Here is a 19398-nt window from a genome sequence, read left to right on the forward strand (position 1 = left end):
TCTAAGGATGAAATGCGCTATTTAAACATTACATATTATTTATGAATGCCCCACAATATGAGCAGTTATTCCACTGGTACAGTCCAGTCCAGTTTCAAAATCAGGAAAAAGTAGGATTTTTAAGGATAGCGTGAGTTGCATCTTGCAGCCCAGGTTACCTGATTCCTGTCCAGGACTTTAGGACAGAAAAAGCAAATCCATCCCTGCTTTGTACTGAGCCCAGTTCGTGCAGAGACAGAATAGTGAGAGAGTATCAAGCGCTGTGTGAGTACTCATAAAGGACCCAATCCTGAGCACCTTAGACTTTCACCACAGTCAGTGAGAGATGCAGTGCACTAGGGGCTGGGTCACCCTCCCTTCTTTGGCAAAATCCGAGGCCAGAAGGAGGAAATCTCTATGGGATCTCCTTGCAGAGATTTCTCTATGTAATTCCACTGGAGGGGCTGGGTAAATCCCCACCTCCACCCAGGGAACAAGCCATGAGACTCTATGACCAAAACGCACTGCTCCGTTCACATGGAGGCCCAGTGCCCTCAGCAAATCCGATGGAATCTCTTTATCGGGGCCTCTACCCAGAGGACATCCTCAAAGGCAGATCCCTGCTCTGGACTGGCTCCCTGTGACAGCTCAGACAGCCCCCTTGTAAACTATACTGGGCCAGAGGGATGGGGAACAAGGGACATCCCCCCAAGACCCACCCTCCACCAGTGTGATGCAGCTCCCTAGCCTGACCACTTCCCACATTCTCTCCCTTTGTACGTCCTGAGAGGCCTCCAGCTGGTGCCATGCAGGTAACTGAACCCCACTTCTGTGCTGGAGATGGGACCTCCACACGGGGAGGGCTCCAGTGCACAGGTATCAGGGGAGAGGCACAATCCCTCCCTCAGGACGTGAGAAGTTCCCTTTTCTTCTCTTCCCACGGGACTCTGAGGTTTGCCAGCTTCCCAATTTCTGGAAACTGGACACCCTTGCTCCATCGCCACCCCCAGGAGGCCTCGCCCCCTACTTCACCACTCCCCCAAGGTTCCTCCCTCTGATCACTCCTCTGCCCCTCCCTGCCCTGTGCCCAGTGTGGGGTGCGCCACACTCTTCCCATCCCACCAGTTACCTGCAGGTGAGAGGGGAGTGTCCTCCTGCTGGATCTGCCCCCTGGCACATTTGACCGCCTGTCTCCATCAGCCAGTCCTGGGCGTGGAGCGGCCTGCCACCACCACATACCACAGCCACGCTCTCTCTCTGGCAGGCCAGCTGCTGTGCTGGGAGGCTGGGCTTTGTTGCCAACCCAAGGTGGAGCGGACGGTGGGAGAAGCAGATGGTCCCACCCATTCCACTCCCTGGCATGTTTCCAGCTCACTCAGCCTCTGATCCTGGCAGGTGGGCCCAGGTGGGGATGGAAGGGGTGGGACCACCTACTTCTCCTGCTGGCCACTCTGCTCTGGGTCGGCGTGAGAAAGTCTGGCTCCTTTCCCCACCCCGGCAGACCAATCTGGGGGCCACTTGCCCCCGCGTGTCCACCCTATGCGTCACCCTGCTTCTGCAGGCGGAAACTGTATTTTTGGTGTCCAGTCAGCGTTTCTGACCAGACACTGTCAGGTGCCGTTTTTGACCAAACTTTCTGACAAAAACTGGACACCTGGAAACACTAGAGACTACCTGTTTGTCAGCTGTTTGGGGCAGGGTCTGGCTGTTTGGGGCAGGGTCCTGGCTCATGACTAGGGCTCCTCAGTGCTACCGCAGTGGAAATTATACCTTATCATAGTAACAGGTATCTGGACTCCCATGGACATTAGTACCTGAGTAAAGTCTGAATGAAAACGTAGCAGCAGACTTCAGGATCTGGCCCCCAGTACAGACATATCCTCAGTACTCAGGGATAGTGAGTTCCCTGCAGCCTGGGATGATACAATTAAGCTGAGAGCTGCATTGTACAAATGACTGGTTCCTTGCTATAGAAATCCTACACCATTGGGTGCCCCAGTCTTGTGCTGTCAAATGACTCACTGTCTGTTTGGAGCCGCATGCGCCGGGGGAGGAGGGGAGACCCTCAGCTGCGGTATGTTGGCATTGCTCTGTTGAATCCACCGGAGCTGAACCCCTTTAGGCCAACTGAGGATCTGGGCCCTGGATAAGCTCGTGACGACTTTCAGTGAGACAAAAAGGAAAGCGCAGCTGATGTGATGAGCGTACTTCTGTACAGGAAAGTCCTCTGAGCAGCTCGAGAGGCAAAAATGACATTATAGAGACAAGCATATGGATTTTTGTGCTGTATTGAACTTGACCAGCTCACATGCCACGTGGGGCTTTGGTTAACCAGATGGCCCTAGAAGAGCGATCCACCAAGGAAGCTGGGATCCTTCTGCCTTCCAGGCAGCTACCAGCAAGAACGAAGTGGGGCAAAATCCTATCTGGATTTCTGCCTTGTGCAAACCTCTGGAAGTCATGGGGCCAAATTCTGTTCCTTTTCACTGGTGCAACCTCAGTGTTGCCTGATGTTAATGATAGCAGAATTAGGCCCAGTGGGTTTGCATGAGAGGTAAGTAAAGGCAAAATCTAGCCCTCTGCAGTCATGACTGAACTAAGAATATATGAGGCAGGACAGACTGCAGCTCCCTCTCCCATATCTGTAGGGCCTGGCAGGGTTAACAGAAGCAAACACTAGATTTGATCAGTAAAGGGAGCATGTGTATGACTGGAAAATACACAGGCTAAAGGTGGAGCCTGGGTGGGTGGTGAGCAGATGCCCCTGGAAGAGGAATCCTTCCCTATGGGTGACAGAACACAAGAACATAAGAACAGCCATACAGGGTCAGACCAAAGGTCCATCTTCCAACAGCGGCCAATGCCAGGTGCCCCAGGAGGAATGAACAGAACAGGGAATCGCCAAGTGATCCATCCCCTGTCATCCATTCCCAGCTTCTGGCAAACAGAGGCTAGGGACACCATCCCTCCCCATCCTGGCTAATAGCCATTGATGGACAATTGCATAGCTGCTCTGGGGCTGGATTTGAGCATCACGGAGCAGGTATTTTGAGTAAGTAGAGGCCATTTTTACCCTACTACTTCTGTGATCGTATCTGCCCGGGAATATTTCAACAAGCCCCAGCTCTCTCTATGGGAGTGGGATGAGCCCGTGAGCAGCGAGGACTCTGAGTAACAACAGCAGATCCCCATCATGGCTTCTTGGAAGGTCACAGAAGCAGCAGGGAGTAGAACCCAGACCGTCTGGCTTCGAAACAACACCAGCCCAGCTTGTTTCCCCTTGTTGTCATCGCTTTGGGAATAACGACGCGACTGACTTTTACTGCAGCGGACATTCGTGGATAGCAAATGTCAAAGTCACAGGCATGCGCATCGACTTTGGCAACCGTTACAAGCCTAGCCAATCAGAGAAGAGAAACAACACTAGGTGAATTATCTGACCAATCAAACTCAGGCAGCTCACACTGGATTTGATTCAGAGTTCACTGATGTCAGTGGGAATCATTGATTTCCATGGCTTTTGGGTCAGGCCCAGAGTAAATATTAAATACCTGCAGAAGACTCCTGGTGCTCAATCCATAGAGCTAAATTTAATTGATTAACTCTGAGGAAAGTGTGATCGCCCTCAGTTGTCATGCGAACAGACAAAGAGGCTAAATCTGCTGGATAAACTAAGCTGCTGCTAATTATTCACATAGGCCAAGATGCCAAAATTTATTCCACATGTGGTGGCGAATCATTTCTGCAAGAGGGGTGAGGGTGGTGGGGGTAATGCAGCCTGAGAGCAGAGTCCTGTACTCCTGACCTTTGCTCTCAAGGTATTTAGGATCACACAGCGTGCGGTGTTTCAGTTTCACTGGGATGCCATTTGCCTCTCATCTCAGCTGTTGCTAGTAATTCATCTCTGGCTTACCGAGTCTCAGACTGAGAGCATGCTCCCACGCCATGGCGCGGATCCAGAAATCAGACAGTCCTGAGATCCTGTCATGTCCCATCTGTTAGGATTTCTTATTGATTTGCATCCTGGTTCTCATTTCATTTGTGTGTGTGTGTTACTTCAATGAATGTAACACTTAAAATGCTTTAGGTTAGGATGAGTGCTCATCAACAGGGCTTTATGTGCAAAGAAAGAGATGTTGCAGCTCAAAATGGCATCCTCCGCATCGTGTGTCCTGGCATGCGTTGTACATCTGCGGTCACGCTGCACGGAGGACACTATTTTGTAGAACACAATGGGGTCTTTTGCCCAGCATGACCTGCATACTCCATACATCCAAGGCCACAGCTTGAGCCGCTGGCAGAAGAGGAGTCAGGGGCTGTGGCTTAGCCCTGGCACAAATGAAGCTCTGTTCATCACTAAAAAGTTGAAAGATGAATGTGCAAGGAAGGCGAGTCCCTGGCTGGCAAGCACTTGTGTCCACATCAGCAGGGCTTTATTTAACCTAGGCGCTGAGCTCCCAACCTAACAGCACCGTAAAAAATACAGTCGCGATAGTTATTGGGGCAGATTCTATGAGGCAGTTTGTACCTGTGCCTAGCAGGGAGAGGCCACTGGGCTGAGCTGGAGGAGAAAAGTGGGGTGGAATCCCAATTTTGACTCCATTGCAGACCAGGCATAGTGACAGCACTCCGGAGGCTTCCCCTAACGGAAGCTGTAGTCTGCTGTTCCATGGTTGCTGTCCATGTGACTCTGTACTTGATCCAAGCAATTCACATTACACAATCCCCAGCCCAGGAAACTAACCCCTGCTTCTGGCAACACTAATCTCTGTGGACCTCAGCTCAGTTACACCGGTAGAAATGAGGTGTAACACCAGGATCTTCAATGGATTAGCTACAGGTTTGCAGAAGTATAAAATTCATCTCCAAGACACATGGGCAACCAGCAATGGCTAAGCTGAGGCACTTGACTTGTTTATGGTAAAAGAAAAATAGCAAATATAAACACACCCGTAAAAATAATATCTACTTGATTGTTTTTATCACTCGTTACCTTTCAAATAACACTTGTCTTCTTAGATTGTAAACTGGCAGGAACTATGTCTGCTTATGTGTTCGTATAACAGCTAGCACAGTAAGGCCCTGATCCTGACTGGGACCTCTGGGCACTACTTTATTACAATTATTAAATAAAATAATAATGGCTAATCAGAATCTGAACCTGGGAACTGTGATCAGCCAGGCGACAGGTGTCTATTGTTGCTGAAGCTGCACTGTTCTTCCGTAGGAAACATTCAATATAGGGCAAGAATTTGGCCAAGTATCAGCATGAGCAAAATGTTGGTCTATCATCCTAGACTCAGGACCAGCTAAAAGACGGGTAAATGAACTGGGTCATTTAGAGCCCTTTTTGGGTCTGGCTGTAGCTGGGCTCCCCTCAGTTTTCCCTGTATAGCACATCACATCTTGGAATACATCAGGTACAAACAGCTGCCCACACGTACCATCCCAACCAGGGAGGTAACAGCTGGCTTAAAATTTCCCACTTCTCTCTGCTCCAACAATTGAAGGCCACTAATGACTTTGCAAGGCTGCAGAGGGGGTACTGGCTGCCTCTGACACCTGCTTTGTGGATATTGAGGGTAGTAGCATGCTGGGAACCTTTTGAGGAGACCACACAAGTAGCCTGGGCAATGAGGATTCTTGTCTGGGTAAGATCATGCCGCTCATTCAAGGAAAGAAACTGTCCAGGAGAGAGTTTTTTGAAGTGAGCGGCATTGCAACTGTAGTTCACTTAGCAGAGAGAATGTGCAGTGGAAGAGAGTCTTGTGCAAAGTATGTTAAGAAGGTGGAATGACATTTTGCAGCGGCCATTGTCAAAACTCCTGGGCTGATTGTTCTCTCACTCTGGATTTACTCTGGTGTACACCCATGGACTTCAACCTTGTCACTGCTGATTTACGCTTCAGTAAGTGAAAAGAGACTCAGACTCTCATTTATTATAAAATTTGCTCCAGCCTGTGTTACTGATAATTCCAGCTGGGATGGATTCAGAGTTTTCAGTTCACAGCGGATTGGGCAAAAATGTGTCAATAGAGCTGGTTGACATGTTTTACATGTAAAACTTCACACGTAAAACATGTCAACCAGCTCTAATTCCTCCTTTCTTCCCCCAAAATGAAACAATAAAAAACAACCTTAGATTTTTCAATTTTTCACCACATTTTCCATGATTTTTTCCTGTCATTTTTGAAATCCTCTGGGGGGAAAGATAGCTCAGTGATTTGCGCACTGGCCTCCTAAACTCAGGCTTGTGAGTTCAATCCTTGAGAGGGCCATTTAGGGATCTGGGGCAAAAATTAGTACTTGGTCCTGCTAGTGAAAACAGGGGGCTGGACTCAATGACCTTTCAAGGTCCCTTCCACTTCTAGGAGATAGGATATCTCCAATTCTTAAAGCTTTCATCAAGGAAAAAACATATTTTCTTACCAAAAGTCAGCTCTAACCCCAAGTGTTGATACAGCTACAGAGATACCAACTTCCTAATGAGCTGGGGAGTGCTTGACCCAGGCCCCATCCCCATTCCCCCAAGACCCCACCCCTGCCCTGCCTCTTCCTGACTCTGCCCTGCTGCACCCCTACCCCACCTCTTCCTGTCCTGTGTTGCCCCCTCCCCTGAGCCCACCCTGCTCTCATTCCTTCCCCGCCCAGCACCCCCTGCACACTGCAGAACAGCTGATCTGCAGTGGGCGGGAGGCACTGGGGGGAGGGGAAAGAGCTGCTGGGGGGAGCTCAGCACCCACCATTTTTCCCTGTGGGTGCTCCAGCCCCAGAGCACCCATGGAATTGGCTTCTCTGTACACCTAGATCAATGGAAGACCTCTTCTGTTGACTTAGCTACAGCCTCTCAAAGAAGTGAACTAACTACATCAGTGGAGCAATCTCTTCACTTCCCTGATACAGGGGAGAGAGAAAGAGAGAGAGAGGATAAAACACAATAAAACAAAACAAATAAAACACAAAGTCTGGGTTGGTTGGTGGAACTCAAATAAAGAAAAACAGATGTACTATGAAGATGTTCTGTCAGGGTTCGTCTTCGCTGCAGCGTTGACTCAAGGTATAATTTGAGACTTGACTCTAACCTGACTCCCATCCACACACACAAACATTTCTAGCTCTGGTGGGGACTGCGCAATAGGCAGGGCCGGCGCTTCCATTAGGTGACCCTAGGCGGTTGCCTAGGGCACCAGGATTCGGGGGGCGGCATTTTGTGCACTCCCCACGGGGCACACAGGAGTTTCTGGTTCCGCTCCCGTCGCACTGCTGAAGAAGGACCCTCCGCCAATGTGTCGCGGAAAACAGCGGAGGGCAATTGAGCAGTTCAATGACTGCCGCTGTCACCAGCTGCATTTTGGCGGAGGGTCCTTCTTCAGCAGCGCGATGGGAGCGGAACCGGAAGCTCCCGCGTCACGTGGGGAGCGCACAAAATGCCACCCCACGAATTCTGCCTGTGGCTCCAGAAACTCTGGCACCACTTCTGGAAATAGAGAATGGATCACTCAATAATTGCCCTCTTCTGTTCATTCCTGCTGAAGCATCTAACACCAGCCACTGTCAGAAGACAAAATAGGGGGCTAAACAGACCACTGGACTGACCCAGTATGGCGATTCTCATGTTTTTCAGTTAAGCAGTGCTTTAAATTCAAACTAGCTGGCATGAGTGGGTTGAAGCTTGAGCGTTGCTGATGTTTGAGCCATCAGTACACGGGGGGAATGTCACTACAGGCTACTGGTCAAGTTAGTGCAACTCAGCAACTGCTAATCCAATCACTCTGCATAGCCTAAGTGGCGTTTTACAGTGTGGTCGTTCTCACTTGAGCTACGTTAGCTCAAGCGATGTAACTTGAGTATACCAACCTGAGCTAACTGTTGTAGTGAAGACAAGTGCTAAGCTGCTGAATGAACATGCCAGCATGCATTTTTTGTTTTAATACAGCAGAGAGCATAGGTGATTAATATATACAACATGCTTACAGAGCACATGGAAGACATTAACATACAAAAAAAGTGTGACAATATTTCCCTAAAGAAAACGTAGTAGCTTAGAGCTATCCTGTTGCTCCCTCTTCTCTAGAATTCACCAAAACTAGGTGCTATTGTTCCGAGGGCTCTACTTATATAGGGACAAGCTCCACCCACTAACTGACATAATTGTGGGTGGGGCTTATTCTATAAATGGATTGTCCTCCATTTTGATTCTCTCTTCTCCTCCTCCACACATAGTTCCTGGCAGGGCATGCAGAAACAGGTAAGCTTTTAAACAAAAGTGAAGTAAAAGTGCATAAAACAGGAAAAACAAGAGATTGGGAGGTGGCAAATGCTGGGAGAGTATCTGACCTGCTCTCTCTCAAGGGAGACAGAGGGAGAACAAGATGAAACCTTTACTTCTGGGAGCTCTCTGAGGGAGGGACCATTCCACCCCATGCCCTATTACAAAGCACATCATGTGATGTTAAAAGCAATCAGAAGCTGGATGGATTCATAGCTTTTAAGGCCAGGAAGAACCACTAGATCACGTATTCTCACTTCAGATTAGCTGTCTATTTATTTTTTGGGGAATCAAAGCCAGCTCTTTCACATGGGAAGCAGGAATTCTGCTTCGTATCCTTCAGTGTTCTTAATGTTGGCTTATGCTGCACTTCTGGAGACATTCTGATTCTGGATCCCAATGTTAGGGAAATCCAGATAACAAAGAGGTACCTAGCTCTGGTCGACACTTTCCAAATGCTACATTTTTTCATTGAAAAATGGCATTTTTTTCCAAACTGGAAATTTTTGCAAAAAAAAAGGGTAGGTTTTGTTTCAATCTGTTGGTTTTTTAATAGAATTAGAAAAATCCTTTTTTCATTTATGTTTTTCCTGTTTTTGACCACCCCCCATTTTTCAGTGGCAAAATGGCAAAGAAAAAAAGAAAAGGGTTAGAAGAAAAGAAAAAAAGGAGGAAAAGGGAAAAATGGGAAAACAAACAAGGCCCCAAATTCAATACTGAACCAAAGTCGTCATTTCTCTAAACCTGCAGAACAAAAACAACTGACATTTTTGGGAGGCAGGGAGCAGGTGAGTGGGGAGGAATGCCTTAGTGTTAACAGTAAAACATCTAGAGCGGGAGGAAAGGTTCTGAAATCTCAGAAGTATCTTAACATCTTTCTAAAACTATGCCATCTATTTTGTATGCAGAGTGGCAAATAATCACTTTTAAACTTTGTTGGAGAGATGAAACCAGTTACACTTCAGATGAGTTCTCAAGCTATGCTGGACTGTAAGTAACCTGTAGAAATAACTGTAATTTGGGTAAAGGCTTTATACTGAACATGAAAGAACAACATGATGGAAATGTGGCTGTAATCAGGGGATCCACATAGAGTCTCAAGACAGGGGTCGGTGAAGTCTAAAAAATTTATGGAATGTTGTCTGAATTTTTACTGAATAATATTAGCTGCGAAGGGAGGAGATTGTAGTAGATGCTCTGGGGTGCTAGGGGATGGAGTTGGAGACTCAGATTTGATCCTGAGTCCACAAAGTTGAATTGCTAGGTGGGCTTGATACTCTTCCATGCGATCCCTCCCACTAGCGGCCCCCGGTGTGCAGGCTGGACCCTTTGCTTCAGCCAGTTGCCTGGGACTAGGCATGCCACTTCAGGTGTTAGGAGATGATGGTGGAGTTCAGGCACCTGGGTGGGGCCAGCCCAGCTGTGAAAGAAAAAGTAGGGCTGGTGGCAGTGATCCCATTCCCCAGGCCTCTACTGCCTGCTCCCTGGAACCAGCCGGCTTTGCCCCTCTCCACCCAGCTCTTGTGGTGCCCTTGGCTTCAAGTCCTTCCTTGACTCAGAGAAGAAGATAATTTCATGGCATAGGTGTCATATACTGTGAGTCAAACTGGTCCCCAAATGAATGGCTTCTTATTTCAGCCTACATGAATTGGCTAAGACTTGAGTTCATCCAGTAATTTTCTCTCTTAGAGTTTGTCTGTTTTATTGCTCAGGGCCCTGGTTAGGTGCAAGCGATATCTGACAGCACAGGGTGAGCAGAGCCAGCAAATCCATTTTGGGCTTAAGTTGTGGTATCCCAGGTGAAAAGTGTTAGCTAAGAAAGTCTGCCCCAGCTGTCAACTCAGATCTGCGGGAGGCGTCTCCATCTGGCAAGTCACTTGAGATAAGGAGGAAAACCCGACCTCCGTTCCTTTGCCCATTGGAAACGGGGGTTTGGCTGCACCTTTAAAGCCTCGACCACAAGGGAAATGTGTCGTGCATGCCCCCACCAGGCCGTGGTTTTGGAATGGGAAAGGTGGGTGCCATGAGGTCACATGACCAAAGAAGGGTGCCTCACAGGGATTTTACAAGCCAATGTGCTACTCTCTCCTGTTCCCCAGACCCTGCTGTGCTCCAAACTGGGGGATCAGCAGCAAGGATGGCTGTAGTCCAGCAGTCAGATTGCAAGACTGAGTGAACAGTTAGTAAGGGCAATGCCAAGGCCATTATTTTTAATAGGAAAAGGGAAAAACATCCCCAATTAGAAGGGGGACAGATCACACTCATTTCCTCCTGTGACTGCCTCAGTGATGGACGGCACCATCGGAAGCGCTCATGAATTCTGGGCAGCCAGTTGCAGAGTAAAACAGAGCCAGTCCTGACAATGCTGATGCGTTGCAGCTGCGGAGAGCCTGGGGGTCATGTGACCCCTTGGCACCAGGGCTAGGATGAAATGCTAGTGTGATGTTCACGACTCACATGCCCCAGGTGTGGGGGATTATGAGCTACTGTGTACTAAGCGAGAGCTTTAGGAGTGATGATAATGTGAACCCAGTGTGGAATTAGGGAAGGTTACCCCTCGATCAGAACCCTGCTGGGTCTCATCATCACCTCTCTGTTTTTAGCAGGAAAGCACCATCCCCAGTTCCCCAACCTCCTTCCACGAATGCACACACTCATTCCTCCCATGATGACCCTGTCTGGCACTGAATTCCCTCCCAGCTGGTCTGGAGCCTGTGGGGTGGAGGTCACTCACTGTATCTTGGGCCTTCTAGTAGACTTCTCCAACTGAACAACTTGTCTGAGGAGCCGAGCTTTGCTTGAACCAGCCCTGGGTGGGAGTAAGGGAGAAGGGTGCTTTAGACTGTTTATAAGACAGAGGCTGTTTTGTCTCCTCTCTTGTATTTTATCCAGTACTGCTTTCATACTACTGAGGTGGGACTTATTGGGGGTGAACCTCAAAAGTCTGGAGTTGAGAAGGGGATCTGGTACACTCTGGGGTAGTTTGCGTAAGCAACCAAAATTACCGAAACTTTGGTAAACTATCCCAAGCCTTTTGGGTCTGCAAAACTGGGATCAAAGTGCCCACCTTTATCCTAGAAAAGATCATATCCAGAGGATCAGTAGCTTGCTTCCTCATGAGATTTCTGGTAATTACATTTGCTGATTGGGTTAGATTAACAGATTTTAAATCCAAGATGTGTCCTTCTGATCATCTAATCTGCCTCCTGCACAATGCAGGCCATAGATTTCACCCAGTGACCCAGCATCGAGCCCAAGAACTTGGGGCTAAACAAGATTTTATTGTTTAGAAAGAGGCCTAGTCTAAAGACTTCAAGTGAGATTCTACCACATCCTCTGGTAATTTGGTTACCCTCGCCATTAAAAACTGCCCAGTATTGCTCTATTCTAGTATGTTCTTGTCCAGCTGAGGCCCAGAAGTATAAAGGATATCTGGGTAATGAGTGCAGGATACTTACTTAATTTGGAAGGGAATGGAAAAACCTTCGCTCACCTAGTGCAGACTTTACAGATATTTTGGGTTTGAGTTTTGAATGAAAGGTTTTCATCCTCTGTGGATTGGTTTTTTTGTTCTTAGAAATATGCTTGAGCCCAAAAAATCTGGATCCAAATCCAGACCTGAGTTTTCCCACAATTTAAAGGCATTTGAATTCAGGGTTTTGGTTTGGTCCATTACAGGACAGAGGACACAGCTCTCCCCTGCATCCTACCTCCACTTGGCACAGGGTGTTGGGGGAATCAAGGAGCTCAAGGAATAGCTCAGTGGTTTGAACATTAGCCTGCTAAACTCAGGATGTGAGTTCAATCCTTGAGGAGGCCATTTGGGGATTTAGTTGGGGATTGGACCTGCTTTGAGCAGGGGGTTGGACTAGATGATCTCCTAAGGTCCCTTCCAACCCAAACCATTCTGGGATTCTGTGATTCCTGTGGAAGATGTCCCTGTCCACAGCTTGGAACCAAATGATCTTTAAGGTCCCTTCCAACCCAAATAATCTGTGGTTCTAGTTCTGTATTGACCCTGCCTTGCCGTCAGTTAAAGCAGCCTAGGGGCTATTCTAACTTTTGCCACCGGCATAAGGTCCCACATCACTGGACGACTGGCATAGTAAAGATCTGCTCTGACACTTTTCCTCCCTCTCCCCAACATGCCCCCTGTGCCAGGGTGGGCAGCTGGGCTTGAGCTACCAGAGCATTCTTCTCTGCCAGGGAAATTCTCTGCTAGCCATTTATGCCCAGAATCTGACCCACCTGTACAGCCTGAGTGTCCCAAAGGGGCCAGAATATCCCAGAGAATCTGGCCTAAAGTTCAGCTCTGGATCCAAACGTCCCCAAAGTTCTAAATTGCCTGGATTAGGGGTTTAATTTGGGTCCATCTCTAATTTTTGTCCTCTTTTTGCATGCAAGCGTGTATAGTAACACTGGGAAAAAATGACAGAGCCCCTCCAATCCCCACAGGTTATCCCAGTTGAAATGTGGATGTAAAATCCCAGCAGACGTACATGAAAGATTTTCCACAGATTTCCCTTGACTGTGCTCCTTGTATCTGTTACATGTCTCTGGCAGGCATCAAAGTGAGGTAGACCAGCACTGGAACGAGATACTTTATAAGATGTACAATTGGTATGTCTGACCTGGTCTTAATTATACATGTCAGTAATATTGAAGTGGCATACAGTAGATTGCTGTGCCAGAGTTTTAATGAGCCAGGGTTTTCTACCAAAACTGGATACAGTTTTCACAAAAATAGTAAAGTTCTTTGGCAGTTTTGGCTTTGCCGCCTAATACCAGAGTCCACAGAAATGGGCAGACATCACTAAAAATCCATGTACGTGTCATCAAGAGAAAAAATCTGTTCGTTATTGTTGTGCAGCACTTAAGAGCAATTAAAGTGATGGTAGATGGGGGAGACTGGAGAGGTAGCAGCTAATGCCCGAGACATCAATTTCAGAATGAGTGTGTGAAATGCTTCATGTCACAGGGTCGATTTTATGAGAATTTTGCTTCAGAAGAAAACCAGAAAAAGGAGCACCGACAATGCTGAAACACCCCTTTGGGGCATGTTCAGAATGAAAAGTTTTGATTTTTTGTTCTGAAAGTTTTATACTATATTATAGATTAAAGTCAAAAGAGAAATGAAGCCTTTGAATCGACCCCAAACAAAACTGTATTCAGATTTTTCCTTCATGGAGAACTTTGTAATTTTCATTGTTCTGATTTAGAATGAGGCCAAATTTTGAAATCTCAAAATCCTTCACCAAATACAGTGTCTGTTTTCTGCACAGCTCTAATTGGGGATCTGTTGTGCTGGACTTTGTAGAAACGCAGATTCATTCATAGCTTCCTAGATTCCAAGGCCAGAAGGGACAGTTGTGATAATCTTGCTTTACAACAGAGGCCAGAGAACTTCTCTACAATGGTTCCTAGAGCAAGTAACTTGTCCTGAGGAGTTCACAGTCTAAATAGATGAGACCAAAGATGGGCAAAGGACAGTTTTATTAACATTCTTCTACCCTTAACATTAAGTAACTGACCCAAGATCACTCAGGGACACCTGTAGCAGAGGGGAGAATTGAACCTAGATTTCATGAGTTAAGGTCCACTGCCTTAATCTTAAAACCATCCTTCCTCTTTTGGCTAGGCTTGTATCTGCTGCATCTTTCCTCTCACTCATGAAAGAGGTTTTAGGCTCTGTGATTCGCCTGGCTAGTCCTAGCCTGTGTGGATGGTCTCGCAACGTTTTAAAAACAGTTTGTTTGAGAACTGTTCTCAAGTCATTTTAGACAAGCTAAACCCACACTGGAAAAAGGTATTAGCCAGTTGTTAAATGCTGATGATTTGGCTTAAAGATCAAAGCTGCATTCAACCAATAATGGAGTGGGAAGAGAAGTTTGCACTTTTCTCAGGGCTTTTGTTTGGACCTGTTTGCTTGCAGAATCAATGAACATAGTGCCTTGCTGTGAAGGCAACCAGAAGAGTTAGACACTTGATTGGACTTTTCAAATCAAAGCACTGATGTTGGAGAATACTCAAATCTTTGGAAAGTATTCAGGAACAGTCTCCAAATTCTGGATTTCTGGAATCCTAGGTTATAGCACTTGGGAGGTTATTTCCTGCTATTCACATCAATGTGGCACAAGGCTTTGAGCGAGGAACTTGCAAGGTAGTATCAGGAGCAGAGATGCACCAATGCAATGTAACATGGTAGAGAATTAACCTCCTGACAGTGAGATGATCAAGGAGGCAACGGAATATGTCTCCATACTAAAACAAGCCCAGACAAAACACTGCCATATTAATACCCTAGAGCAGTCATTGGAGCTGAATTTGGCTGTGTGTGCATGGCTAGGTGTTAATCGTTGTAAGCACATTATATATGACTTCTGCTTAATTGATACAAAAATACGCATGTTTCTGCCTTGAGCTTGCAAACTAATTAATGATTCCTTTGTGCTAGCACTTGCCCATATAGAGTCAGAGGGCCTGATTCTCCCCTGACTTTGGTTTTACACTGAGCACTGCGCTTCAGTGGGGCTGTTCCTGGTTATGCTGAGAAGAGAATCAGACTCATATTGCTTCAGGCCTAGGTCCTGCAGCAGCACGGGTAGATCCCCACATAGAGGCAGGTGTCCGTCTGCATGGCTACGATTCCAGGATCGGAGCCTTTGAGTGCCCTCCGTCAGCAGTGATGTATTTGGGAAGGGCCAGCTCGAACCTTAAACCTACTGTCTCACCAGCTCTTTTGCTATCCCAGTGCAGCGCTGAGTCCGCATTGTGTTTTATTTTTTTGCGTCAGTGCTGGCAAACTCACCTGGATCCCAGTTCTTCTAGGTCATTTTTTTGTCTCTCTGGAAGCCTCTACAGCAGAGGTGGGCAAAGATTTTGGCCTGAGGGCTGCCTCTGGGTATGGAAACTGTATGGCGGGCCATGAATGCTCGGTGGGGGAGGGGGACTCTATGGGCTGTAGCATGGTGGGGGCTCTATAAGGGATGTTACCAAGGTGGGGGGAGAGGAGACTTATGGGGCTGTGTGTGTGTGTGTGTGTGGCTCTATAGGGGCGGTACTGGGGACTCCTAGGGGCCCTGCCTGCAGTGATACCAGGGCGGCCATACCAGGCAGTGCCGCAGGCGGAGGTACCTTAGCTGGGAAGAGTGCAACCCCTGGGTGGTTTTGAGGCTCTCGAGGGCGAGGTCAGAGAAGACCGGGAGGGGATTGGGCACTCTGCTGCATGGGGGAGGGCTGCCGCACAGGGCAGGGTTCTGACCCTGGAAACAGCGCGGTGAAGTCACGCCTGCGCAGCGTGGCTCTGCATGCCAGAAGATGGTTCTCATCAAGGGAATTGTGAGTCGGGGGCTGGGGAGCACTGGGCGGGTGTAATGGGGCAAGCCCTCAACCTCACTCCCCAGCGGGAGTGCAGGGCGGCCGAAGCAGGGCAAGCCCCGACCCCATTCCCCGGTGGCAGCTTGAGAGCCGGATAAAAATGTCTGATGGGCCGGACGCAACCCACAGGCTGTAGTTTGCCCACCCCAGCTCTATAGCATTGAGAAGCAGAGGTCTTACTACTAACTAGAAAGAAATAAAAGAAGATTCTTTGATTTAGCTGAGATCATTACAATAGCTGATGAGAGAGAATGACTGATTATCTGGCAGTATTTTAAACACAAAAGCAACCCCCTTACTCTCAGGGACAGAGAAGAGACCAACCATTAATGGATCCACTAATACAAAAAGCAAGCTAAGAGCAATATAAAGTTGTATTGAAATCAGCTATAGCTTAAATAACCACTGGTCAGGTCACTGAAGTAGGACTCAGGACAGCTGGGGACTATTGCTGGCTCTGCCACTGACCTGCTGTATGGCCTTGAGCAAGTCACTTCATCTCTCTTTCCTTTCCTGCCATTTATCTGTTTAGATTGCCATCTTTTCAGGGACTTTGTCTGTACAGTGCTTAGCACACCAGGGCTTCCATCTCCCCATGTGCTGCATCAATACAAACACTTAATAATAATACTATGGATACGTTGGTTCTTCCTATTTACCCTCCACAAACTCAAGAAGAAAACAAGCATCTCCAGTCACCCACCAGCACAAGTATCCAGCGTTTGCAGCTGGAACTAATCATCACATTAGACAAACAACAAGGGTTCATTGAAACCAAAGGTGACTTTAATTTAATTGAAATATATTTGGCAACAAGAGAAGAGATCCAGTTTAGAACACCAAATGGGAGGTCTGGGGTGTGTGTGTGTGTATATATATATGTGGAAAAGTTAATGGGTGTAAAAATATCCAAACAACGTATCTGTGAACCCGTTACAGTAATAAACGGTGCCAACTACTTTTAATTTTAATTTAACACTTTGGTTGTCAGCTATATATATATTAATGTTCTTAAAACAAGAATATATATGAACTCATATAACATATAAACCTATAGATGACATTGCCCTCCTCCCGGGGAGGTGACTGAGGGCATAGGGTGAGGGGAATGTCATCTAGTAGTTAGATCACCAAGCAGCTGTCGGGATGTGAGTCATGTTCCTGCCTGAAGCCACTGATTCGCTTTGTGATTTCAGGAAAGTCATTTACACTCCATGCCTCAGTTTACCCATCTGGCTAATGGATTTTTACAATAACTATTTACCCCTCCTCGTGAGAGTGGGAGGATTAGTTTCTGTTTGTTTCTAAAATATATTGATACTTGTATGAGGCACAAAGTGCTATACACGTGCAGAGCGGGGACGTTTATTTTATTTGTTTAGATTTAATAAGCAATGAAAAATGCCCATGAAATAAGCTCTAATCCGTGCACCAACCATTAATTTGAGGAAAAATCACAAATGAGAACCAGCCGCCACCAAAAAGGACTCCTCTTTAAACAGTAAATTAACTTGGCCAGCTAATAAATCAAGGCAAAAAAACAGCCCCTTTAACCTCTCCTCTCCCCTGCAAAACATACCCTCAAACTTCCCTCAAAATGCCATCCAGTAAACGGCTTCTATATAAACTAGTATTTATATTTAAGTAGCATGTAAACACATGACAGTATGCACTGAGTGGGCAGTGACATCATGGTACCAGTGACGTATGAAGTGTGTGTATATTTATATCCCTTTTTCCCTGGGTTGTGTTTCATACAGAGAAGGACCCAAGCTACATTTGGGGGAGGAGAGGGGTGGATCTGTGCTTTGAAGGAGGCCCTTGGAAATTAATCTAAAAACTTATCCACTCCATGATTCTTCCCAGAGGGTTTTTTGAAGCATGCTATGGCAGGGTCTGTAACTTTATATTGAATTCCATAGGATGGCCAATAAAACCTTATTTTTGGTTGGATTGTGGAAGAAGGGCCAGCTGGGATGTATACAGCTGAGTGTCAGGAAAGTTCAGAGGTGTCTGGATGTGGGAGACTAAATCTGAGGGGAGACGATGAGGAGGGAAAAAACAAACTGAATGTGACAGATGTTAGTCACCTCACTTAATGCATCATTGGCAAACATTCTGATATAGATGGATAAGAGTGGAGCAAGAACTGGACTGGAAATGGGGCGGGAGGATGGGACTCAGAAGACCATGGTTCAATTCCTTGCTTTGCTGCAGGTGTCCTGTGTGATCTTAGATGAGTCATTTGAAATCAATGGGAGGTAGGCACCTGAATACCTTTGAGAGTCTGGGTCTTAAGGCTTACCTACAAAGAGAAGTCAGTGGACGTGTTATTCCTTGACTTTAGCAAAGCTTTTGATACAGTCTCCCACAGTATTCTTGCCAGCAAGTTAAAGTAGTACGGGCTGGATGAATGGACTATAAGGTGGATAGAAAGCTGGCTAGATCATCGGGCTCAACAGGTAGTGATCAACGGCTCTATGTCTAGTTGGCAGCCGGTATCCAGCGGAGTGCCCCAAGGGTCGGTCCTGGGGCCGGTTTTGTTCAATATCTTCATTAATAATCTGGAGGATGGCATGGACTGCACTCTCAGCAAGTTTGCAGATGACACTAAACTGGGAGGAGTGGAAGACATGCTGGAGGGTAGGGATAGGATACAGAGGACCGAGACAAATTATAGGATTGGGCCAAAAGAAATCTGATGAGGTTCAACAAGGACAAGGACAGAGTCCTGCACTTAGGATGGAAGAATCCCATGCACTGCTATAGACTAGGGACCGAATGGCTAGGAAGCAGTTCTGTAGAAAAGGACCTGGGGTTACAGTGGACGAGAAGCTGGATATGAGTGAGCAGCGTGCCCTTGTTGCCAAGAAGGCTAACGGCATTTTGGGCTGTATAAATAGGGGCATTGCCAGCAGATTGAGAGACTTGATCATTCCCGTCTATTAAGCATTGGTGAGGTCTCATCTGGAGTGCTGTGTCCAGTTTTGGGTCCCACACTACAAGCAGGATGTGGAAAAACTGGAAAGGGTCCAGTGAAGGGCAACAAAAATGTTTAGTGGCCTGGAGCACATGACTTATGAGGAGAGGCTGAGGGAACTGGGATTGTTTAGTCTGCAGAAGAGAAGAATGAAGGGGGATTTGAAAGCTGCTTTCAACTACCTGAAAGGGGGTTCCAAAGAGGATGGATCTAGACTGTTCTCAGTGGTAGCAGATGACAGAACAAGGAGTAAAAGTCTCAAGTTGCAGTGGGGGAGGTTTAGGTTGGATATTAGGAAAAGATTTTTCAGTAGGAGGGTGATGAAGCACTGGAATGGGTTATCTAGGGTGGTGGTGGAATCTTCTTCCTTAGAGGTTTTTAAGGTCAGGCTTGACAAAGCCCTGGCTGGGATGATTTAGTTGGGAATTGGTCCTGCTTTGAGCAGGGGATTGGACTAGATACCTCCTGAGGTCTCTTCCAGCCCAGATATTCTATGATTCTATGATGATTCTATAAGCGAGAGGGTGGATTTAAAGTGCACTAGGGACTCTGTCATGTGGACACCCAGACCACACACTAAGGCAATGTCCACACTTATGGCAGTGTGTAGAACACAGGCGCTACATGCTGCAGTGAAAGGCTCCGGCAGTGGAGAGGCAGGGGGACACTACATAAACATAGCAGTGTGGACATGTGAGGCACTGCTTTAGTATGTAGGGCAGAGATGGCCAACCTGAGCTGAGAAGGAGCCAGAATTGACCAGTGTACATTGTCAAAGAGCCACAGTAACACG

The sequence above is a fragment of the Chelonoidis abingdonii genome, chromosome 7, assembly GCF_003597395.2.
Source record: "Chelonoidis abingdonii isolate Lonesome George chromosome 7, CheloAbing_2.0, whole genome shotgun sequence".
In the NCBI taxonomy this organism is placed as follows: Eukaryota; Metazoa; Chordata; order Testudines; family Testudinidae; genus Chelonoidis; species Chelonoidis abingdonii.